We start from the raw sequence: 26,634 nt of genomic DNA on the forward strand, positions 1-26,634 counted from the left end.
GATCATGCGTAGAATAGACCACATAATCCAGATTTTACTGATATGCCACAAAGCCAGACAAAAGCATTTACCTTGCTTAAAAATCACTAACTCCTTTCTTTCTTTTCAATCAACTTCTAGGATGAAAATGTTATTATTTTAATTTAAATGAATACAGAGAACCATCTGCTATAGAGGATCTAGGTGACTCACTGGTCCAGACACCTGGCACATCAAGAGAAAATAGGAGAATAGATTCAATGACAATAGTCCAAATCACATCAAATATTTCCTAAATTATATACGATGCCACATTCTAAACAAATTTCAGTAATTATTTCTTTCTTCACAGGTTTACCCAGATAAGCATTTATAACTTTCTTTGGTCCCTATGTATTTTCTCAGGAATCTATTGTCTCATGCAGATCTCATTCTCCCTGTTTCCTAATATACTTTAATCAGCAGATACATAATACATAACAGATGGACATTACATATATTAAGACACATATATGTTATATATACACATAATGTTAAAATACAATGTACAGAAAAAATTCAGGATTTCTAATCTTTTAACAGTTTTTTGTTACCTTTCTGTTACGTTTGAAAAACTACATCAACATCTTTATGAACATATATTCCTGTTATAAAAGCTACAAATCAGAAGTAGCTGAGATAATCTAGAATAATCATAGAGTATAAATCTATGGTATGTAGATCAACAATAATCTAGAATTACAGTATACTCTTAAAGTAAATATGTTCAACATCTGTGTATATGACAATTAACTCTTGGTTCTGAAGGTGACATTGATGACTAGGTCATTCTCTTGAAACATACATTTGAATTGCATGCATTCTGAGGGCAGGGAGCAGTGGCAGGTCTCTCAGTTGGTAACTGATACAAGCGGACCTCCTAACATATGCATTTCCACAGGACTTTGTTGTTCTCTACTTGCGTATCTAGTGAACTCTAGTGAAGTGATAAGTCTTTGTCTCTTGGTGAGAGACAGTCCTTAAGAAAAATTGGTCAGTAGTGCCACTTGTGGAAATGAGAGAGCAAAGAGGCTTAAAGTAGTGATTGTTCTTACCAGAAAATGGAAATTTGGAAGAAAGCTAAGAATATAATTTTAAATTTGTGACTTAAATGTAATTCAATCTTTTTAATTTTTCTTGAACATCAATTCCATGCCATGGACTGTTCAAGTTAAAAGAGATATAATGATGACCAAAATGGACTTGTAAGCTGACCACGTGGAGCATAGAGTGTAGCAATGAACTGTATGCTTTAAAATGGTGTGTGTGAATGTGTGTGTATGTGTGTGTGTGTGTATGTATGTATATGCACATTTACATAGATACAGACATTACTTATTTCAACAGGGCATCATTTGTACAACTTTTACTATTTGTCATATACTTTCTAACACTTGATAAATCTAATTTGTTTAATCCTTCTTCAATCTTACAAGGTAGGTTCTATCTTCATATTCATTTTCCAGATAAAGAAAATGAGCAGTATGGCTGTACAACTTGCTAAAGATCACATAATAAGTGGTAAAGCCACGCTGTGAATCTTAGCAATCGGGCTTTAACCATTTCCTCTTCCCTGTCAGAAAAATGAGAAAAGGCTAGAAGTGGAAATGTTTAAAGCCACTGCTCGAAACATGGAGAGCAAACGGGTTAGATAAAATGGAAAAGATAATCAACTCTTTTCATAAAGATATGAAAAAGAAAAAATGTTATTCAATTGAATACTGATTCACATAAAATTTTTTACTATGAAACCAGGGAAAGGCAGTAGTTCTGTAACTGATTGGCTTTATGGTAAATAAAGTTTTCTCTGAAAATGTTAAGAACAAATTTTATAAGTTAATGTTACAGATTGGATCACTTCTGTTGACCATGTTATTACAAAAATGTTTCCTCTCAAGCTGAACAAGAATATGGAGGAGAACATTTATAAGCTAAAGAATGTATATAGAAAAGACAACATAGACTTTTGATGGAAGAAAATGACTTCATAAACCTGCATTTCCAAAGAAGAGGAAACATGAAACATGAGCAAGCAGGAGCTGATTGGCTATCCTACTTCATGGCAATGCTGCACAATCAGTGATTGAGCCTGTCTGCCTCTGTTTTTATAAACCCTACAAAGGAAGAAGAAAAAGAACCTCTGACGTAAATGTTAGCTATTTAATAAATGTTTGGGTCATGGTTCAACTCTTCATGGAGTTGCATAACCCCCTTGAGAAAACAAATCTTTTCTTCCCCAGAAACTTGGATCATCATGAAGAACATCCTGGACCTTACACAAAGTCTGCTGTTTTTGTATCTGAATATTCATTTTATATAACTTTCTTTGATATTATTGTATCCCTCATCTTTCCAATGATGGTATTATAAATTATTTCACAGTATATGAGACATGTTGTATATTTACTTAAACAGAAAAATCAGAAAGATGAACATTAATATGAGCTCATGCTATAGAGAGTAAAAATTTGATGACTGTGCAATGACCACTAACATGAAAATAAGAGCAAAACGTCAGAAATGGTGAATAATTCCATTAAGAGCACTCAAGAGGGGCGTCTGGGTGGCTCAGTTGGTTGAGCGTCCGACTTCGGCTCAGGTCATGATCTCACGGTTCGTGGGTTCGAGCCCTGCATCAGGCTCTGTGCTGACAGCTCAGAGCCTGGAGCCTGTTTCAGATTCTGTGTCTCCCTCTCTCTCTGCCCCTCCCCCACTCATGCTCTGTCTCCCTCTGTCTCAAAAATAAATAAACATTAAAAAAAATTTAAAAAGAACACTCAAGAAGGAGGAAATTGTGAATCTCTTCCAGATGACTTATTTCCACAGAAAACAAAGTGAAGCTTATTGTGTTTCACAGAAAATAGGTGGCTAACATGGGCAAATTGAGGTGGAAAGCCTGCTTGATGAGATTTACAGCAATAATATAGCTCCCATTTATTGGTTTATATTTGTGTATCAGTCAGGGATTAGCCAGAACAATAAAAGCTATTCTACACATTTTGACCAAAAGTTGTCACTACAAATTTTTAATTGAAGTATAATGTGCATCTGTAAGATATACATAGCATAGTTTTATAGTTCAATGAATTTTTTTAGTATAAACTTACCCATGTCACAAGACCCAGATTTAAAAATAGAACATTATCAGTACATCAAAAGCCCACACCATGCTCTATTTCTGTCACTTCTTTACCTAAGGATATCTATATAAGATTTCTAGAGTAATTGGAAGAGTTGAGAAACAAAGGTCATTGAGGCCACTTCTAGCCTTCAGGAAATCTGTAAATATAGAGAACAGAGGGATGTCACCATAAATAACCTCAGCTTTTTGCAGCGCTAAATTGGGTGCCTTGAAACGAAATCTGGTGTGCCACTTGCCATTGTCCAAACCTCTACCAACAGTTGCCACAAGAAAATAATGGCTTCTTTTCTGCCTTCCAAATATTTTGACACTGACTTTCACTGGCTGAAAATTTCTTCAAGAAAATCTTAGAAGTGTAATATTGACAGCAATTGCTGTGGCTGATAGAAAATCTTAGAAAGGTAGAGATGGTACTGAACATGAACTGAAAATTTCTGATCTAGTTTGTTCTTCCAGTTTACCTTCTGAGCTTCCATACACACACTTCTGTGTGTGTCTAAATTACCACATCACAACATGGTGCAATCATTCATCCTACAAATGGGGATAAAAAATGGGAAAAAGAACTTTCATAAATAATTTCATCCATTTTTAGCTGGTACTTATTTCTTGATCAGTCACCATCATCCAATGATATCATGTAACTTAAATACCAATATAACATGTTTTATAAACTATTGAAGGAAAGGAGAGAGATGATAGATAGATGATCAGTGATAGATATATATGTTTAGCTGCTGCAGTTCTTGTTTTTGTAAATAACCAATGCCACTATAAACACCTTACAAATGGTTTCCTTCTTCCACGACCCCTTCTATGTCATTTCCCTCAGTAAGAATACAGCTAATCAATGATCCTCACTTGTTGGGTGAACAAAATCTTCATTCATCAAGGTCTGAGATGCCTGTGCCTCTCTTGTATGAGATTGCTATAGTTATCCACTAAAAATTCTACTAGAAATAGGTGTCTGAAAGAATCCCTTGATTCTAGACATACTCTTCCTTGTCCCTGTTGTATGGCAGGAACCATATTTCCCCTTGATGGTTGGGATTCATCATCACAGGCAGTACACTGGTCTCTTTGCTATTTGTTCAGGATCAGAAGGTGCATAATGTGGCTAGATGGAAGCCTCAATTTCCAATTCAACTTGGTGATAGCTGTCTCTCCCATAAAAGCACAGCTCACTTGGAAACTAAATTTCACAACCAACCAAATCCAAAGAGGTATACATACAAAAACCACAAATTATCCTTTTTACTTCCCCACTGTGTCCAGGACACATGCTTTCTTCTGGCCATGGGATAAATGCCTTCATATGTTTATCATGGCATATATTAAAAGTCACCAGCACCACCACACAAGCCTTAAGGCTTTGTCATTGCTCAGCTTTGTCATAAGTGAATATACAGTAACCATTTCACCATTTCCTCAGGTTCTGTTGTTTCTGCATGATGAGTATATGGTAAGATCAATGAATCCCATGGCTGTGAGTACCTTACTTATCTCACTTATTTTGCTTTTCAAATTATAACCAATCTAAATCAAAGTCATAGAAAATTATTTTGAAGAAATTGACAAGTTGATTCTAAAATATATATGCACATGCAAAGAATCTAGCACAGCCAAACCATTTTTTTTAAAGAACAAATTTGTGGGGCGCCAGGGTGGCTCAGTCAGTTAAGCATCCAACTTCAGCTCAGGTCATGATCTCGCGGTCCATGAGTTTGAGTCCTGCTTTGGACTCTGTGCTGACAGCTCAGACCTATAGCCTGCTTCAGATTCTGTGTCTCCCTTTGTCTCTGCTCCTCCCCCACTCACGCTCTTTCTCTCTCTCAAAAATGAATAAATGTTTAAAAAAAATAAAAAAGAACAAATTTGTATTTCAAAACTCACTATAAAACTATAGTAATTAAGATAGTGTGGTTTTGACAAAAACATATATAGATTAACGAAAAAAGAAAATTCAGAAATAGGGGACAAATATTTTCAATTAAAGATGCTAGAACAATTGGATATTCATGTGAAAAAGAAGTGAATTCTACTCCTTATCTCTAACCATAAACAATAACTTAAGGTGAATAGTTCTAACATGAAAGCTATCATTATAAAATATATTTTATATAAGAAACATGAGATCTTTGCAAACCTTGAATAGGTAAAAACAAAATTCTTAGATACAAAGCAAAAACAATAAAAAGATAAAACTAGCATCATAAAAATTAAAAACTTTGTTCTCTGAAAGACAACATGATTAAAACAAGAATGCAAGCCATAGACTGGGAGAAAATATAGGCAAAACACATATCTGTCAAGGAAGCTCCATCCACAACATACAAAAAACTCATACCCAATTTTTAAAATGGGCAAATGAATAGACACTTCACCAAATATATAAGAATAGCCAACAAGCATGTGAAAAGATGCTCATTGTCATTTGTCATTAGGGGATTAATTAACAACATAACAAAACATTATTTCATATCTACTAGAATGGCTAATATTAAAAATACTGACAAAATCAATAGTTGATGAAAATTTGTAACTGGATCTTGCCTTGCCTTTTATGTGGAAGTGTAACAATGGCACCACTACTTTTTGGAAAAAGTTTTGGCAGTTTCTTATAAACTAAACATGCCCTTATTTTTAACAATTTAGCAATACCAAGTCTTTGTATTACACCAAAGAACTAAAAACTTATCTATAAAATGCACAAAAACGTTCATTTCAGTTTCAATCATAAGAGCCCAAACCACTGGAAACAACCTAATTATTTGTCAGGGAATGTATAAACAAATTGCAGAATATCTATACAATGGAATCCTACTCAGCGACATAAACTAATGAAATACTGACACATTTCACAATGTGGATGAATCTCAAAACACCCATTATGCTAAATGTAAAGAGCAAGAAGCAAAAGACAATATACTGTATTGTTACATTTATATGCAACTCTAGAAAAGGCAAATGTAACATACAGTCATACAAGGCAGAACAGGGTTTACCTAGAGCCAGGGTAGAGGGTGGGGTTTGGAAAAGACAAGTGGGGGTCTTTGGGAATGATGGAAGTGGTCTTGATGTTAATTGTGGTAGTGGTTAAAAAGGCATATGCATTTGTCTGAACTCATTTAAATTGTACATTTAAAATGTGTTTTGTGGTATATAAACTAATACCTAACATAGTTGATTTAAAAAAAAATTGGTTCTTGATCACAAGCGATATTTGAACTATAGTATTATGTAGTGTAGTATACATAATGAGATTTAACTTGATGGTGGACAAGGACTTCAGGAAGTCTATGAATGTGGTACTGGTAGAAGCACCGTGGGAAGGAGAGTCAAATACTATTCAGAATAAGTATCCAGGAGATTGGGAAAAGAAGGAGAAACAGAGATTCAAAACCACACATGATCTTATAAGAACTGAATTTGTGATGCTGCTTAAGAGCCTATCATTTACAAAAAGCCCTATATCCCTCATTTTTTTCCCCAATGTCTGAATTTTGGTGATGTCTTTGCTGAGGGCCACAAAAATATTTGAAGGGACTTTCTCCATTGTTGTAAACTGATTTCATCCTATTAAACAAAACACATACTCATCATTGTCATACATCAAGTGCATCTTATTGCCCAAACAGCACAGCTTCATTTGTTATCATCACTTATATTTGGTTGATTCAGTTAAGCTGTAAATTAATGTTCATAAGGAAAAAATAATTGTTACATGGTGTGGAATTTTAGTAAAAAATTAATAGTTTTTTAAACGCATTTATTACTATGGGAATTATCAAAGGCAACAAATGTCACTTAAAATTGTCTATTACATTTTACTGAATGTTGAGGGGAAGTTATGCTAAAATTGCATTATTGATTTGGGAATTCACAAATATATTGGTATGTATCTCATGTGAATATAATGGGTGGTCTCTTATACTTTGGTATTGAGTCACACTACAGTGAAAAATTTCATCCAAACATTACTCTTTGCCTCCACAGCTTGAGGCGAATACATGCAAACTGATTCTGTATTCAGTCACTTCCAATTTTCACCGACATCCCTATAAAGCATATTTTGTTCTCTTTATTTCTTCATTAAGCAATACCTTATTTTCTACTCAAGAATCACATGAAGTTTCACTACTTTGTTTGTGAACCATATTTTATACTCATGTTTATTTTAATGTTGGAATATGGTAACCCATAAAGAAATGTAATAACAAGGGAGCTTGAAAAGGAATTAAAAGGCATGTTTATATATGATGTGTCTAAATTCTGTTATCAGATTCATATCAGAAGGTAATTTTTTCAAACTAAAATAATATCTATCAAGCAATTTAGAATATAAAATATTAGAGTTGGAGATGATTTCATAAATGAAATATTCTACTTGCTCAGGAAAGTTAGGACTGGAGGAATTAAATAATCTATAAAAGCTTGTGCTGTTTTAAGGACTGAAACTTTGATTTAACTCAATGCCAGTTTTCCACTCAAAATTTGCATATAAACATATTGAAAATGGGGAGTAAATATAAAGTAAATTCACAAAATCCTGTCAACACATCTAATTAGGATATAAACATTTTCTTCCATGCATCTTTTGCAATGCCTAAGTGGCTTTTTCTGGGCTTTTAATGGTCTTTAGGCTCACATATATCCATCTTTTTATTGTAGACTACACTTTTTAAGCAAAGGCCATTTTTAAATTCACTTTTAGATTAAAAAGAGAAAGAGAAAGAGAAAATAGAACAGACAGAATCCATATACCCTTATACCTAGTCTCTGCTATTATGAATATCTTATATTAATACGGCATACTTGTTATAGTTAATGAACCAATATTGGTTCAATATAGTTAATGAACCAGATTATTATTAACTAAAGTACACAGTTTATTCAAATTTCCATAATTTTTACCAGTGTCCTTTTTGTATTCCAGGATTTCACCCAGGATATCACATATATGTGTCGTGTCTTCTTGGACCCCTCTTGGCTATGACACTTTCTCAGATTTTCCTTATTTCTGATGACCTTAACCGTTTTGAGATGTACTAGCCAGGTACTGTAGAATGTCTCTCAACTGGTGTCTGTCTGGTGTTTTTCTCATAATTAGACTAGAGTTTTGAGGAAAAATATCAGAGAGGTAAAAGCACATTTTCATCACATCTTATCAAGATTACAAGCAATCAATATGACTGTTGATGTTGACCTTGATCCTTTGGCTGAGGTAATGCTTTACAGATTTCTTTACTTCTAAAGTTACTCCTCCCCCCTCTTTTTATACTACCTTTTTTGGAAAGCAGTTACTATATACAACCATATTGAGGGACTAGAGAGTTATGCTCCCCCTCCTCCTTTAGGTCAAATTATCTGCATAAATTATTTGGAATTCTGTGTAGGATATTTGTCTCTTGTCTTCCATTTGTTAATTTATTCTGTAATTAATTACTTTTTTAATTGTTTAAGTTTATTTATTTTGAGAGAGAAAGAGACAGCACACGTAGGGGAGAGGCAGAGAGAGAGAGGGAGAGAATCCCAAGCAGGCTCCTTGCTGCCAGCACAAAGCCTGACATGGGGCTCAAACTCATGAAACTATGAGATCATGACCTGAGCCAAAACCAAGAGTCAGATGCTTAACCAACTGAGCCACCCAGGCACCCCTCAATAATTCATTTATTAAGTATGGTATCATATTCATTATGTACATTGGGCTTTTATTCAACATTATTTAGTTGCTCAATATGTTTTACATATGGCCATTAGAACCATTTTTTTTTTGTTGGTTCTTATATCCCTTTGACCACCCCTATTAGTGAGAGTTTTTTTCTTTTTTCTTTAACACAAAATGCTCCAGGCTCATTTCTAATTTCCCTGCCCAAGTGCTAGAGTCAGCCAGTTCTCCAAGGAGCTCTAGTTCCTTTTCTTGGAGAATAGTGTAATAAACCAATATGTGGGTGTCAGTTGAGCCCAAAGGTGTATTTGAAATCATGGGTTCAGTGCATTTTGTTCTGCTACAATGATATTTGTGTAGTACAAATATATTATGAATGATAATCAGTAGTGTTTTTTTAATAATATGTTGCTCTGCCTAAAATGAAGATTTCTCCTTACGTATTCTGAGAGATGATACTCACCATCTCATTTTATATGGAAGCAGTGTATTAGATGTATCAAGAGCAGTATTGTGATTCCCCAGTGATTTACTCCCCTTTTGTCTTAATAACTCTTTGCTCACTTGAGTTTTTTAAATGCTCCTTTCACTTTCAGGACCCACATACTTGACAAAATATAAGGAAAGGTCAATAGCCTCTTACCTGACTGAGGTCAGGCCCTTGGGTACTCTACTCAATTGAAGAGGAAGCACCAACTCTATAGCTTTTATATCTTCTTCTAGATAGCTAGAATATTTTCATCTAAAAATACATTTTCTGATTTTGTAAAATTTATCCTCATCAGAAAGATTTTAAGAAAGAGCAAATGAGTTTTCTGTGAGAAGAAAGAGAGGCTGAGAAAAGGGCACACTATACCCTAAGTTTCAGGGAAGGTTGTAATATATGCCAAAATCAGAACAGTAGAAATTTCTGCTCCCAGGTGTGAACTATAGAAATTATGTGAAAATGCTGGATTGTGTGTCTATATTTGTGCCAGTACCATACTGTTTTGATCACTACAGCTTTGTAACATAACTTGAAGTCTGGAATTGTGATGCCTCCAGCTTTGCTTTTCCTTTTCAAGGTTGTGTTGGCTATTTAGGGTCTCTTGTGGTTCATACAAAGTTTAGGATTGTGTGTTCTAGCTCGGTGAAAATGCTGACAGTATTTTGATAGGCTTTGCGTTAAATGTATAGATTGCTTTGGATAGTACCGACATTTTAACAACATTTGTTCTTCCAATCCATGAGTATGCAATGTTTTTTTTCCATTTGTTTGTGTCATCTTAAACTTCTTTACCAGTGTTTTATAGTTTTTAGAGTACGGGTCTTTCACCAATTTGGTTAGGTTTATTCATATCTACCTTACTGTTTTTAGTACAATTATAAATGGGAATGATTCCTCAATTTCTCTCTCTCTTGAAAGAGTATGCAGAAAAGCAAAAAGATTTCTGTACACTGATTTTATATCCTGTGACTTTACTGAATTCATTTATCATTTATAGCAGCTTTCTTAAATGTTTATTTATTTTTGAGAGAGAGAGAGGGCTGGGGAGAGAGAGAGCATGAGTGGGGAAGGGGCAGAGAGAGAGGCAGACACAGAATCCAAAGCAGGCCCCAGTCTCTGAGCTGTCAGCACAGAGCCTGACATGGGGCTTGAACTCATGGACAGTGAGATCATGACCTGAGCCAAAGTCAGACACACTTCTAGTAGTTTTTTGGTAGAATCTTTTGGGTTTCCTGTATACAGCATCATGTCATTTGCAACTAGTAAAAGTTGTGACTTCGTTGCTAATTTGGATGCCTTTTATTTATGTTGTCTGATTACTGTGGCTAGGACTTAGTACTATGTTAAATAACAGTGGTTAGAGTGGACATACCAGTCTTGTTTGTGATTATAGAGGAAAACCTTTCAGTTTTTCCCCCCTAAGGATTATATCAGCTGTAAGTTTTTCATAGATGACCTTTATTATGTCAAGGTATGTTCCCTTCAAACCTACTTTATTGAGGGTTTTTATCATGAATGGACACTGTACTTTGTGAAGTGCTTTTCTGCATCTATTGAAATGATCATAAGGCTCTTATCCTTTCTTTTATTAATATGATGTATCATATTGATTGATTTATGAATATTTAATTAATTTTCCAACCTAGGAATAAATCACACTTGATCTTGGTGAATGATTTTGTGAAATGTATTGTTGGATTTGTGTTGCTAGTATTTTACTGAGAATTTTTGCATCCATGTTCATCAGGGATATTGGCCTGTAGTTCTCTTTTTTAGTGGAGTCTTTATCTGGGTTTGGTACGAGGGTAATGTTGTCCTTATAGAATGAATTTGGAAGTTTTCCTTCCTTTTCTATTTTTTGGAGTAGTTTGAAAAGAATAGGTATTAACCTTTTAAATGTTTGATAGACACATAGATCAATGGTACAGAATAGAAACCCAGAAATGAACCCACACTTATATGATCAATTAATATTTGAAAAAGCAGGAAAGAATATCCATTCAACAAATGGTGCTGGGAAAACTGAACAGCAACTTCCAAAAAAATGAAACTGGACCATTTTCTTAAACCATACGCAAAAATAAATTCAAGACAGATTAAAGATCTACATGTGAGACCTGAAAGCCTAAAAATACTAGAGAAGAACATAGGTAGTAATCTCTTTGACCTCTTTCTAGATATGTCTATGGAAGCATGGGAAACAAAAGCAAAAATAAAAAGTTTCCATCAAAATAAAAAGTTTCTGCATGGCAAAGTATACAATCAACAAAACTAAAAGACAACCTACTGAATGGGAGAAGATATTTGCAAATGACATACCTGATAAAGGGTTAGTATCCAAAATGTATAAAGAACTTGGGGCACCTGGATGGCTCAGTTTGTTAAGCATCTACCTTTGGCTCAGGTCATGATCTCACATTCGTGAGTCTGAGCCCCAGGTGGGGCTCTCTGCTGTCAATGCAAAGCCTTCTTTGGATGCTCTGCCCCCTCTCTCTCTTCTGCCCCTACCCCACTCATACTCTCTCTCTCTTTAAAACAAATAAACTCAAAAAATATAAAGAACTTATCAAACTCAACACCCAAAAAACCAAATAATCCAATTTTAAAATGGGCAAAAGAGGGGTGCCTAGGTGGCTCAGTTGGTTAAGTGTCCAACTTCAGCTCAGGTCATAATCTTGCAGTCTATGAGTTCAAGCCCCACGTCAGGCACCATGCTGATACCTCAGAGCCTGAAGCCTGCTTTGGTTTCTGTGTCTCCCTCTCTCTCTCTGCCCTCCCCTGCATGCACTGTGTCTCTCTCTCTCAAAAGTAAACAGACATTTTAAAAAATGGACAGAAGACATGAATAGCCATTTTTCCAAAGAACTCATCCAGATAGCCAATAGACACATGAAAAGATCACTGATCATTGGGAAAATACAAATCATAACAACAATGAGATGTCACCTTACACATGTAGGAATGGTTAAAATCAAAAACACAGGAAACAACAGGTGTTGGCGAGAATGTGGAGAAAGGGGAACCCCCCCACTACTGATAGGAATGCAAACTGGGTACAGCCACACTGGAAAACAGTAAAAAGGTTCTTCAAAAAGTTAAAAATAGAACTACCCTGTGAACCACCAATTGCACTAAGTATTTACCCATAATACTAATTAAAAGGCTTACCTGCCTTTTAATGCATGTTTATAGCAGCATTATCTACAATAGCCAAATTATGGAAACAGACCTAGTGTCAATCAACTGATGAATGGATCAAGAAGATATGGTACATATACAATGGAAATAACTCAGTAATAAAAAAAGAATGAAATCTTGCTATTTGAAACAACATGGATGGAAGCTAGAGTGTATTACACTAAGCAAAATAAGTCAATCAGAGAAAGACAAATACAAAATTATTTCATTCATATGTGGAATTTAAGAAACAAAACAAATGAGCAGAAAAAAAGAAAGGGGCAAACCAAGAAACAGACTTTTAACTATAGGGAACTGATGGTTACCAGAGGGGAGGAATTTGGGGGAATGGGTTAAATAGGTGATGGAAATTAAGGAGTGCACTAGCCAGTGATGAGTACTGGTTGTTGTACGGACAAAGTATTGAATCACTATATTGTACACCTGAAACTAATATTACGCTGTGTTTTAACTGGAATTTAAATGAAAACAAAAAAATTTAAATAGAGTGGTAGATTACCAATTTTTCTCTGGAGATTTCCTACTTGAAGAATGAAAATAACAAAAGAAATCTCTAATGAGAGCTTACAATGAACTTTCACAATACTGGAGCTACAGATATTTTCATCTTTACTATAAAAAGGCGAATAGCATTCAATCTGAAAATATTTGTTCTTGGGTGTCTGGCTGGCTCCATCCAGTTGGTGAAGCACGCAATTCCTGATCTCAGGGCTGTGAGTTCAAGCCCTGTGTTAGACACAGAGATTACTTTAAAAAAAGTTATATAAAAATATTTGTTTTTCCTTCATGCCTACGTGAAATTACTCATGTTTGTAATCTATTCAATGTATTATCCTGGACTTTCATCCCTTGTTTACATGCTAAATCTGTTCAATGCTCTTAAAAGAGATGATAGCTATAAAAACAGAGTTCCAGGGGCACCTGGGTAGCTCAGTGGGTTGAGCATCCGACTCCTGCTCAGGTCATGACTCGCGGTTGACGAGTTCCAGCCCTGCTTCAGGCTCTGTGCTGACAGCTCAGAGCCTGGAGCCTGCTTTGGATTCTGTGTCTCCCTCGCTCTCCGTCCTTCCCCCACTCATGCTCTGTCTCTGTCTCAAAAATAAGTAAAACATTAAAAAATTTATTACAAATCAGAGTTCCAACACAGGTATGCCAGTTTTGTTCCTTTAGGCTAAAGGAATATAGGAAAAATACTAATGTGAAATTTTATTTTTAATTTAATTTACAATACATAGGTTTTCAGATGGTATTTCTAAGTGCCAACTTAAATTTTTTTTTTCAACGTTTATTTATTTTTGGGACAGAGAGAGACAGAGCATGAACGGGGGAGGGGCAGAGAGAGAGGGAGACAGAATCAGAAACAGGCTCCAGGCTCTGAGCCATCAGCCCAGAGCCTGACGCGGGGCTCGAACTCACGGACCGCGAGATCGTGACCTGGCTGAAGTCGGACGCTTAACCAACTGTGCCACCCAGGCACCCCTCTAAGCGCCAACTTAAATGCTATAGGTATTTTAAATATAGTAGAATACAAATTTCATTTTCAGGAATTTAATTCCTAAAAAAAGATAATATCCAATAGTGTAATTATTTACTTAATTCTATGCATATGTATGTATATGTATGTCTACTTACCTATCTATTCATTTATCATCTATCATTTAACTACTATGTATATATATATATATATATATATATATATATATATATCCACTTGCAGTCTAAATTTCTTTGTTTAACCATCCCCTAAAATACAATTGACTAGGATATTTTATGCTTTCAGTAACCCTGATGTTGTCACAGGCTACAGTTAATAGGATAAACGACTTTTTCCAAAAAAAAAACTTTTACCAAGTCAATTCTGAGATATAGTATAGTCCACTTCTGACTTTTTCAATATTGACTTGGTTGTCCTAGCCAGTAACTACCTATAATTTTATCTTAGTATCCTCAATCTGATATCAGAGAATTGATCTAGGTTACATTTGAATCTCTTAGAGTACTAGCATTCTATGAATGGGCTTAGTTCTTTAGTGTATTCTCTCCATGAACAGAATCAATCAAAAGGAAAAATTATCCTTTAACAAAAAATTACCTCATGTCTTTCCCATTCATACAACATTTCAATTGCAATTTTCTTCACTATAGGGTATAAACAGGCATGACCAAGAATAAGAACCAACTGAAAACTCATGCCTTTCAAATGAAAGGTTTAAGTTTTTCCCTTGGTACATGGAACAATTTAGGCAAAAGTTATTTTTGTAAGGAAAAAATGATTCTCTCCTTTGCCTAAGTTTATTCCATTCATGTATTCTGGATGTCCTTAATATTTTAGAAGCAATCAATAGCAGATGATATCTCTTAGATCCTTTACTCAAGAGAACCAACTTTATCTTCATTTTATGCAGAGTCAATGCTCTATTTAACTCTAAATTATTTATTATGTACCATTTGGGATGTAGAGGAAGCTATGTTTTAGAAAATGAGGGTCATGTAAAATAAATTAATTCTAAATTATTATTCATGTTTGTCTCACATAGGCTTGGATTTACTCTGAAGTACCACAGAGCAGCAAATAAGAACAAAGTGCTTCCTTGGAGTAAAATTTCTAAGCAGATTTCTGGGGCGCCTGGGTGGTTCAGTAGATTGAGTGTCTGACTCTTGGTTTCAGCTTAGGTCATGATCTCGCAGTTCATGGGTTTCAGTCCTGTATCAGCCTCTGTGCTGACAACAGGGAGCCTGCTTAGGATTCTCTCTCTCCCTCCCTCTCCGTCCCTCCTGATGTCTCTCTTTCTCTTTCTCTCTCTCTCAAAAATAAACTTAAAAAATGGAAAAAAAATTCTAAGCAGATTTCTGAACCTGAGAGACAAGAGTGTGACTACACTAACCTCTGTTGTTTGTGGGTGCATCCAGAATCCAAGAATTATAATGAATCAAAGTAGAACAGAACACTAAGTATATTCTGATTGTGATCATGAAAACCTAACTGGTGCTTGGAACATAGCAGACACTCAAAACATTTTTGAGTAAATGAATGCACACAAGATGAATAAATGATTGAATCGCTTCATCCTCCTTTGTTAAAAATTGCTTTGTGATGTTACCACTTTTGATAGATATAAGACATATTAATATCTATAAGAAATTCCAAGCTTCATTACTGTGATTGCTATTTTGTTTGGTAGTAGTTGTGTTCTTAAGTACATTGGCAAAATGCTTTGAACTTCCTTGAGGTAGTGTGCTGTATGTGCTATACAGTCATACACTTTAATTATAAAAACCATCTCTTTAGCAAAACAGACAATTATTTTCTTAGGATTTCTCTGAAACTGCAAAACTTCCTCTAGAATTTTCATTCTGCATTCTATAATCAAAGTTGTAGAAATAATGTATGCCAGAGGAAGTCATGATTAGAATCTTGCTGTTTTCAAGGCACCCATAGATTATATAGCCTACTGACTACAGAAAGCAAGCAGGAAGTCCTCTCTTGCAAAAATTGAGAATTTGATTCAGTTACAAAGTAACAACATTTAAAAAGAAACAATCCTGGGGCCTCTGGGTGGCTCAGACAACCATCTGACTATTGATTTCCACTCAGGTCACCATCTCACCATTAATGAGATCAAGCCCCACGTTGGAGTCTGTGCTGACAGCATGGAGCATGCTTTGGATTCTCTCCCCTCCTCTCTCCTTCCCTCCTATTCTCTCTCTCCCCACCACCTGTCCCAAGATAAATAAACATAAAAAAAAATAAAAAGAGGGGCGCCTGGGTGGCGCAGTCGGTTAAGCGTCCGACTTCAGCCAGGTCACGATCTCGCGGTCCGGGAGTTCGAGCCCCGCGTCAGGCTCTGGGCTGATGGCTCAGAGCCTGGAGCCTGTTTCCGATTCTGTGTGTCCCTCTCTCTCTGCCCCTCCCCCGTTCATGCTCTGTCTCTCTCTGTCCCAAAAATAAATAAACATTGAAAAAAAAAAAATTTAAAAAAAAATAATAATAATAATAAAAAGAGACAATCTTCATCAAACTGTCCATAATATACAAACTAAAAAGTCAGCATTATTACACAAAGTCTCTAGAGACTTACTTGGATTTCACCAGTTTTTACACTGATGTCCCCTTTCTCTCCCAGGATTCATTCCAAGATACAAATTGCATTTTGTCATTATCTAGAATCTTCCAGCCTGTTATTATTTTCTGTTTTTTATTTTTTTTATTTAAAAAAAATTTTTTTTTTCAACGTTTATTTATTTTTGGGACAGAGAGAGACAGAGCATGAACGGGGGAAGGGCAGAGAGAGAGGGAGACACAGAATCGGAAACAGGCTCCAGGCTCTGAGCCATCAGCCCAGAGCCCGACGCGGGGCTCGAACTCACAGACTGCGAGATCGTGACCTGAAGTTGGACGCTTAACCGACTGCGCCACCCAGGCGCCCCTGTTTTCTGGTTTTTATAACCTTGAATGTTCTGAAGAGCACTGGTTAGATATTTTGTAAAATGTCTTTCATTTGAATGTATCTTTTAGTTTCTCCTGATTAGAACGGAGTAATTGGTTTGGGAGAAGAACACCACAGAAGTGAAGGGTTTTTCTCACCACATCAGAGAGTATCAGATGCTAATGTGACTTTTCTCTGGTGATGTTAACCTTGAGAACTCAGCTAAGGTGCTATCTGTCAAGGTTACCCACTACACACTTATTATTTTTCTCTTGCCACACTTTCTTCTTTGGAACTTAATCACTAAGTCTAGCTCACACTCACAGAGAAGAAAATCCATTTCCTCCTCTTTGAAGGGGTATATAAATATATACTATATTCATATTTATATATTTTAAATTCCTCTATAAGGAACATGCATCTCTTCCCCATTTATACCTACCCATTCATTTATTTATCTCACTATGTACTGATCAATATTTGTTGTATTCTTACAGTGATTTCAATATTATCATAGTTTATTTTGTTGAGTGCTTCCTTAATTTCTGTCACTACAAGATGGATCCAGGCTCATCTTATATTTTCCTTGACCCAATCCTAGAAGCAGTAATTCTACCCAAGAGCTCTGTTTTCTTTTATTAGAGAACGATATGTACAAATCAAAAACTGGGTTCTGGGTATGCACATTCTTACTGGGTATCACTGATTCTAGCCCAAGAGAACTGGATATAGGCATAATGTACATAAGAAAATTTTCAGAAAGGAAAATAGAGTCATTGTTAGTAAAAAAAAAATCCAATTTATAGCAATAATAACCAGCATAGAAGTTTGATTTTATATTTTCAAATGGTTAACTTCTTGGTCATATTGCTCCATGTTTTTTTACTTAATATAAAAATGATGTTCAAATCTCCAGCCTTGACATCTACAATGAGATTCAGACTCACTTACGTAGCTATTTCGTTATCAAAAAAAAAATCACTTTTTATGGTTCTTATTCATCTCAAAAGTAGCTGGTTAAAAAAAAATCATTATGTACCAACATCCCTATGCTCTTCACTAATGGCACTCAAGACAGAAATCTAAAATTTGGGGTGCCTGGGTGGCTCTCTTGATTTCAGCTCAGGTTGTGATCTCACATTTCATGAGTTTGGACACCACATTGGGCTCCATGTGGAAAGCATGGATGCTACTTGGGATTCTCTGTCTCCCTCTTGTCTCTCCCTCTCTCTCAAAAATAAACAAACTAATAATAATAAAATAAAATCCATAACCCCATCTCCTTTTCAAACCTTTATATGTATTTACTTACCAAGTTCTCAGAGTTTATCCATTAAATATTTTTAATGTATATATGACTTTCTATTCTTGTACTTGGTCCACATCTTTCCCATTTCCTCCAGTGACAATTGCAATAATGCCCCCCTCAACACTGCCACCACCACCAACTAGCCTCCCGTCATCTAGAATTGAAACCTTTAAATTTTTTTTTTCAAAGTTTATTCATTTTTGGGACAGAGAGAGAGACAGAACATGAACGGGGGAGGGGCAGAGAGAGAGGGAGACACAGAATCGGAAACAGGCTCCAGGCTCTGAGCCATCAGCCCAGAGCCCGACGCGGGGCTCGAACTCACGGACCGCGAGATCGTGACCTGGCTGAAGTCGGACGCTTAACCGACTGCGCCACCCAGGCGCCCCTAGACTTGAAACCTTTAAATATCCCCTTCACACTGTGGCTACAATGATTACTATAAGCCAAAGGCGTAACTTTGAGAATCCTCTGCCATAATTATTTCATAGCTCCCGTCCCTTCCCCATTAGGCCATCATTGTCACAATTGGGCACAAACATTTGGCACAAAAGATCTTTAGTTACTCAGCCCTGCCTACTTTCTAGTTCCATCCCCCCAATGCCTTTTGTTTTATATATTCTGGCAGTATACATTCTTCCCAAATGCATTATCTGCTTTATGCTTATATAAATTGGTTAATGGAAAAACACTCTTCCTATCTTTCTTCATCTTGGTCTATGTTTATCAGACTTGAGTTTAATGCCCGTATCATTTCCCCCCAGAAACTTTCTTCAAGTCCCTAGATTGGAAAAATATCCTTCCTTCTGGGCTCCCCTAGCTGTCAGACCATGCATCTATCATAGCAATTACAATGTTTTATTAAAATGATCTGATCAGGGGCGCCTGGGTGGCTCCATCAGTTGAGCATCCGACTTCGTCTCAGGCCATGATCTTGTTGTTTGTGGGTTCAAGCCCTGTGTCGGGCTCTGTGCTGACAGCTCAGAGCCTGGAGCCTGCTTCAGATTCTGTGTCTCCTCCTCTCTCTGCCCCTCCCATGCTAATGCTTTGTCTCTCTCAATAACAAATAAACGTTAAGAAAAAAAATTTTTTAAATGATCTGATCAGATCATGTGTCTGCTTCCCTTACCAAACTATGAGCTCCCTTAGGGTAGAGGACATGTTCCTATTCTTCATCTTTATAACCTTAGTTCCTGGCACAGCCCTTACCCATTGAGGACATTCAGCAAGTGTTTACTCAAGTTGAGGAAAGGGAATAATCTAATTTCAAATCCACTTTCTGATCCTTAAACCTTACTACTCCCCTTATGCCATTTTCATCTTCTATCAGTAAGATTATATTAGGTGATTTGTTAAATAGAAAAATATTATTGAAATAATTATAGAAAATGTACAGTGCTTCACTGCTTGATATAATACCTTTCCATTGGTTTATAACAAGCAGTCACCCATTATGTTCAGTAGGATGACGATAGCTGAGATTTTCATAAATATAAAAAAGAGATTAGGGCTTCAGTCATTCATTTTCAACCCATGTAACTTTGTCCACATCACTTATTCATTTTTTACAGCTGATGGGACTGAAGATTTTTCCTGAGTATTGATTGAAATAAATATAGTTAACCCTTTAACAACACAAAGGTTAGGGGTGCTGACCCCCATTCAGTTGAAAATCTGTATATAACTTTAGCCTCACTCAACTAATAGCCTACTGTGGACCAAAAGCCTTACCAATAACATAAATAGTCAATTAACACATATTAGGTATGTTACATGTATTACATACTACATTCTTATAATAAAGTAAGCTAGAGAAAAGTGTTCATAAAATCATAGGGAAGAGAAAAAAACATTAAGTACTGTACAAAATCAGCATATTTGTGGACCCACACAGTTCACACCAGTGTTGTTCAAGGGACTTGAGAAAGTCCAATAGAAACTATGTTTTTCATTGGTAAAAGAAGTGGTTATTTTTATTATTAGTATTGAGTAATGTCTTATTTCAGCTGAAGTATAACGGTACCTGTCATAAATTCCTAAAGAAAATGAATACTATGCAAATTAATCTTTCTGGAGAAAGCCATCACCTCTTTTAGGGAAGTGCTGTGAGAATCTCAAAAGACTATTTGGGTTCTGTTTTATTTTGTTTTGCTTTTTGGCAGGGTCTTAGAGATTCTTTGTGGAGATTCACTGAAAGAAAATATTCTATGGTTGAAATTATCATAGCTCAGCACAGTTCCTTGTAGACTTTTAACCACTTACATTTTCTGTAAATTATATAGTACATTCTTTTAGGAACCCTAAATGCTTAGAGCACTTAGATTTTAATGGTACTAACATAAATTTGCATAAGTTGAAGTGACCTGAAGTATAATGATATAATATCTTTAATCATACTTGAATAAATGACTCCAAATGTGGTAATAGTTAAAATGCATAGAACATGTATTATGGTAAACACTTGATATTGTTTCAATTTAGGCTTAAATTAACCTTTGGGAATTTCTATTATTCCCCTCCTATCAATGTGAAAACTAAGTCTGAAAGAGATCAAGTACTTTGACGTTAGTCATATAGACAGTGAATAATGGTGGCATTAGGAATTTAATCTGTCTCCAGAGCCCATGTACTCAAATCACTATTTTGGGGGCTCTGCTGGATGTCAAGAATACAAGTTCAAATTATTGCAAAGAGTGAGGGGAGGGATGGGTGGGTCTTTATTCTTGAATATCTTTTAAAGTTACTACATTGAAACTTCCAGGGAAGATGGCAGAGTAGGAGGATTCTCAGCTCACCTTGCTCCACAGATACAACTAGATAACACATCCATATCAATGTAAATAACCAAGAAACGACCTGAAGACTGGAAGAACAGACTCTACACAGCTAAATGTAGAGAAAAGTCCACATAAAAGAGGATTGGAAGGGGGAGAGGTATGGATGGGAGATAAATGAAACTGCAGTATTGTCTACTGGAGGGAAAAACACCACAGATGCAGAGAGGGGAAAGAGAGACTCACACCAGGAACCCCAGGCATGAGAGATCCATACTGGGGTGAGAAATCCCCATATTTGGCTTTGAAAACAAGAGACACTCAACTTCAAGAGTTCTTATAATCAGTGGAGCTTACCACTTGGAACTTTAAAAATCAGTAGACTTAGCCTCTGAAAGAGCTGAGGGCACTAGGAAACTGAGTCCTGACCCTTAATGAGACAGCACAATAAACAGCCCCAATGAGATACAGCATATAGTTTGAAAAATACCTGGGGTATACGGGAGGGAGATTGTTTACTAATTTCAGAGGGTGTACTGGAGGGGGAAAGATCTTTGTGAGTCTCACCTAAGAACAAAAGAGCTGGCAATCACCATTTCCCTCCCCTGCCCCAGCCTAAATACATAAATACCTGTGGGAACCAGTGCAGATCCAAAGCTCTCCACCTAACTTGCTAACAGCACACCTCACCTCTATGAACTTACATGCATTTGCCCCCTCCAACCCTGTGGGCCTCCAAAGGAGTTTTCCCAGACAACAGCAGGCCCCCTCCCACAGCAAGCAGCATAGACCTTGCTAGCACCACATGCCTCATGTTCTCCTGCAAACCTGCACACTCCAATATATCCTTGGCCAGAGTCTATCTAAAGGTGTGCCACATCCTGATAGTGGGCCAGCAGCCCTGACAGGGGCCAGCACCACACCGAAGTAATTCTTGTCCCAAGGAGAGAGGAAGATAATCACACTCATCTGTCCCACTGCAGTATCAGCAATGAGCTGGGGCAGACATCAGGTCTAACTGTAGACCCCAACCACCAATGAGAGCTTCTCAGAGACTAAAACAAAAAAAAATGCCTACAGTTCCATGCTACAACATGATGTGACACAACTGAAGGTGTGTCAACTGAAGGGGGCTCCAGACTAACCCAATAACACCACAGGGACCAAACTCTGCCCACAACCAGCAGACAACTACATTGAAGGAAAAAGTGGTTTGACCACAAGAGTAGGGTGCACACAACACACACAGGAGACACTTCTAAAGCACCAGGTTCTGATAAATGGGGGACATTGCACAGCAGGGCACTATAGGACCTCTTTTTCATAAGGCCACTACTTTCAAGAGGAGGAGATACTGCTGACTTTCCTATCACATAGAAGCAGACACAGAGAGTTATACAAAATGGATATATCCCAAATTAAAGAACAGGACAAAATCCCAGCAAAAGTGCTTTAGAAAATGGATATAAGTAATATTTCTGATAAATAATTTATAGAAATGGTCAAAGATACTCACTGGATATCAGAAAAGAGCAGAGAACCTCAATGAGACCCTCAACAAAGAGAGAGAAAACATAAAAAAAAGAACCAATCAGAGATGAAGAACTCAGTAAGTGAAATTAAAAATACATTAGATGGGGGTGCCTGGGTAACTCAGTCAGTTAAGCATCCATCTCTTGATTTCGGCTCAGATCATGATCTTGCAGTTTGTGGAGTTGAGCCCTGAATTAGGCTCCATGTTAAAAGTGTGGAGCCTGCTTGGGATCCTCTCTCTCCCTGTCTGCCCCTCCCTTGCTCATGCTCTCTTTCTCTCTCTCTCAAACTAAATCAAAATTTAAAAAAATACCTTAGATGGAATAAATAGTAGAATGGAGGAAGCAGAAGAATCGATCAGCCACTGGCAGGACAGAGTAATGGAAAGTAATCAAGCTGAACAGGAGAGAGAAAAATAATAAATCAAAATAGACTAAGGGAACTCAGCGACACCATCAAGTGTAATAATATTTGCATCAAAGGGAGAACACAAGAAAAAGAGAGAAAATGTATCTGAAGAAATAATAGCTAAAAATTAACTGAATCTGGGGAAGGAACCAGAAATCCAGATCTAGAAAGCACAGAAAGCCCCCAACAAAATCAACTGAAGGAAGCCCACACCAAGACGCATAGTAATTAAAATGGAAAAGAATAGTGACAGAGAATTTTAAAAGTAGCAAGAGGAAACAAAACAAAACAAAACAGTTACAAAACAGTGAGTGAAACTGCCTAAGGCTATCAGCTGATTTTTCAGCAGAAACTTTGTAGGCAAGAAAAGAGGGCCATGATATAATAAAAGTGCAGAAAGAAAAAGAAAAGAAAAGAAAAGAAAAACTGCAACCCAAATTCTCTATCCAGCAAGGCCAAAGAGTTTCCCAGACAAACAAACATTAAGGAATTCATCGCTACTAAACAAGTCTTGCAATAAATGTTAAAGGGTATTCTGTGAGTGGAAAGGAAAGATCATAAGCAGGAGTAAGAAAGTAGGAACCACAAAAGCAGTAAAATTACGTACATCTATAAAAACAAATCAAAAACATGGGAGGGAGGCAGGAGAGGGGTAAAGAATGAGTTCACACTTAAGTGAAAATCTACTTAATATACATTGCTATATGAGTAAGATGTTATAAATAAAACTAATGGTAACTACAGATCAAAAATTAATAGTAGATATGCAAAAAATAAAGAGAAAGTAATCAAGTACGTCACTAAAGAAATCTAGCAAACTGTGATAAAAGAGAGCAACGGAAGAAAGGAACAAAGAAGAACTATAAACATAAGGATAAAACAAATAACAAAATGCCAATAAATACATATTTGTCAATAATCACTTTGAATGTAAATGACTAAATGCTCGAATAAAGAGACATAAGATGATGGGGCACCTGGGTGGTTCAGTCAGCTAAGCGTCTGACTTCAACTTAGGTCATGATCTCATGGTTAGTGGGTTTGAGCCCCATGTCAGGCTCTGTGCTGACAGCTCAGAGCCTGAAGCCTGATTCAGAGTCTGTGTCTCCTTCTCTCTCTGCCCCTCCTCCACTCACATTCTGTTTCTCTTTCACTCTCCCTCAAAATTAAATGAACATTTAAAAAATAAAAGAGAATGTCTTTCCATTTCTTTAAATCTTCTCTCGAAACTAGAACAAGCAATCCTAAAATTCATATGGAACCACAAAAGGCCCCGAATAGCCAAAGGGATTTTGAAGAAGAAGACCAAAGCAGGAGGCATCACAATCCCAGACTTTAGCCTCTACTACAAAGCTGTCATCATCAAGACAGCATGGTATTGGCACAAAAACAGACACATAGACCAATGGAATAGAATAGAAACCCCAGAACTAGACCCACAAACGTATGGCCAACTCATCTTTGACAAAGCAGGAAAGAACATCCAATGGAAAAAAGACAGTCTCTTTAACAAATGGTGCTGGGAGAACTGGACAGCAACATGCAGAAGGTTGAAACTAGACCACTTTCTCACACCATTCACAAAAATAAACTCAAAATGGATAAAGGACCTGAATGTGAGACAGGAAACCATCAAAACCTTAGAGGAGAAAGCAGGAAAAGACCTCTCTGACCTCAGCCGTAGCAATCTCTTACTCGACACATCCCCAAAGGCAAGGGAATTAAAAGCAAAAGTGAATTACTGGGACCTTATGAAGATAAAAAGCTTCTGCACAGCAAAGGAAACAACCAACAAAACTAAAAGGCAACCAACGGAATGGGAAAAGATATTTGCAAATGACATATTGGACAAAGGGCTAGTATCCAAAATCTATAAAGAGCTCACCAAACTTCACACCCGAAAAACAAATAACCCAGTGAAGAAATGGACAGAAAACATGAATAGACACTTCTCTAAAGAAGACATCCGGATGGCCAACAGGCACATGAAAAGATGTTCAGCGTCGCTCCTTATCAGGGAAATACAAATCAAAACCACACTCAGATATCACCTCACGCCAGTCAGAGTGGCTAAAATGAACAAATCAGGAGACTATAGATACTGGAGAGGATGTGGAGAAACGGGAACCCTCTTGCACTGTTGGTGGGAATGCAAATTGGTGCAGCCACTCTGGAAAGCAGTGTGGAGGTTCCTCAGAAAATTAAAAATAGACCTACCCTATGACTCAGCAATAGCACTGCTAGGAATTTATCCAAGGGATACAGGAGTACTGATGCATAGGGGCACTTGTACCCCAATGTTCATAGCAGCACTCTCAACAATAGCCAAATTATGGAAAGAGCCTAAATGTCCATCAACTGATGAATGGATAAAGAAATTGTGGTTTATATACACAATGGAATACTACGTGGCAATGAGAAAAAATGAACTATGGCCTTTTGTAGCAACGTGCATGGAACTGGAGAGTGTGATGCTAAGTGAAATAAGCCATACAGAGAAAGACAGATACCATATGGTTTCACTCTTATGTGGATCCTGAGAAACTTAACAGAAACCCATGGGGGAGGGGAAGGAAAAAAAAAAAAAAGAGGTTAGAGTGGGAGAGAGCCAAAGCATAAGAGACTGTTAAAAACTGAGAACAAACTGAGGGTTGATGGAGGGGGGTGGGAGGGAGGGGAGGGTGGGTGATGGGTATTGAGGAGGGCACCTTTTAGGATGAGCACTGGGTGTTGTATGGAAACCAATTTGACAATAAATTTCATATACTAAAAAAAAATAAAAAATAAATAAAAAATAAAAGAGACATATGATGACAGAATGGATTAAAAAAAAAAAGATCCAGCTGTATATACTGCCTACAAGAGACTCATTTCAGTACTAAAGACAAATCTGATCAAAACTGAATGGATGAAAAAACATTTATCAAACAATGGAAGTTAAAAAAAAAAAAGCCAGGGTACCAATACTTATATTGGACAAAACAGACTTTAAAAAAGACTATAACAGGAGACAAAGAAAGACACTATATAATAATAAAGGCAATATTCCAACAAGAATATATGGCAATTGTAAACATTTACATTTACGCGTCCTAAATGGGAGTACCCAAATACATAAAACACCTAATAACAAATAAATGAAGTAATTAACATTAATGCAATAATAGTACGAGAGTTTAACACCCCACTTTTATCAATGGATAGATCATCCAGATGAAAATCAACAATGAAATGGTACTGGATGAGATGGATGTAACAGATATACTCAGAAAGTCCCATCCTAAAACAGCATTTTTTTTCAAATGGACATGGAACCTTACCCAGAAGTGATCATGTGTTAGGCCACAAAATAAGTCTCAAGAAATTCAATACAATGCAATAATACAATGTATCTTTTCCTACCACAGAGATATAAAACTAGAAATCAAACATGAGAAAAAATCTGGAAAGAATACAAATATATGGAGGTTAAATAACATGCTACTAAACAATGAATGGATCAGCCAAGAAATCAAAGAAAAAATTTTAAAAAATACATGGAGACAAAGGAAAATGAAAACACAATAGTGCAAAATCTTTGGATGCAGCAAAATCTATTATAAGAGGGAAGTTTATAGCAGTACAGGCATATATTAAAAAGGCAGCAAAATCTCAAATAAATAACCTAATC

General features: G+C 36.5%; 1 protein-coding gene across 23 annotated transcripts in view; it reads right to left on the bottom strand.

Moving 5' to 3' along the window:
• Positions 1-26,634, bottom strand: part of XIRP2 (xin actin binding repeat containing 2) — a 698,239-nt gene that overhangs the window by 394,382 nt on the left and 277,223 nt on the right. The window contains exon 7 of one of the 23 annotated variants that reach the window (XM_047872616.1): positions 72-204. The exons of 21 other annotated variants lie outside the window; for them this stretch is intronic. The gene's annotated coding sequence lies outside the window, so the exon portion shown is untranslated. Of the gene's footprint in view, positions 1-71; positions 205-3,621; positions 3,675-26,634 lie in introns of those variants that run through there. One more of the 23 variants, XM_047872629.1, reaches the window with a different exon arrangement.

This window comes from Prionailurus viverrinus, chromosome C1 (genome assembly GCF_022837055.1).
Source record: "Prionailurus viverrinus isolate Anna chromosome C1, UM_Priviv_1.0, whole genome shotgun sequence".
Lineage (NCBI taxonomy): Eukaryota > Metazoa > Chordata > Mammalia > Carnivora > Felidae > Prionailurus > Prionailurus viverrinus.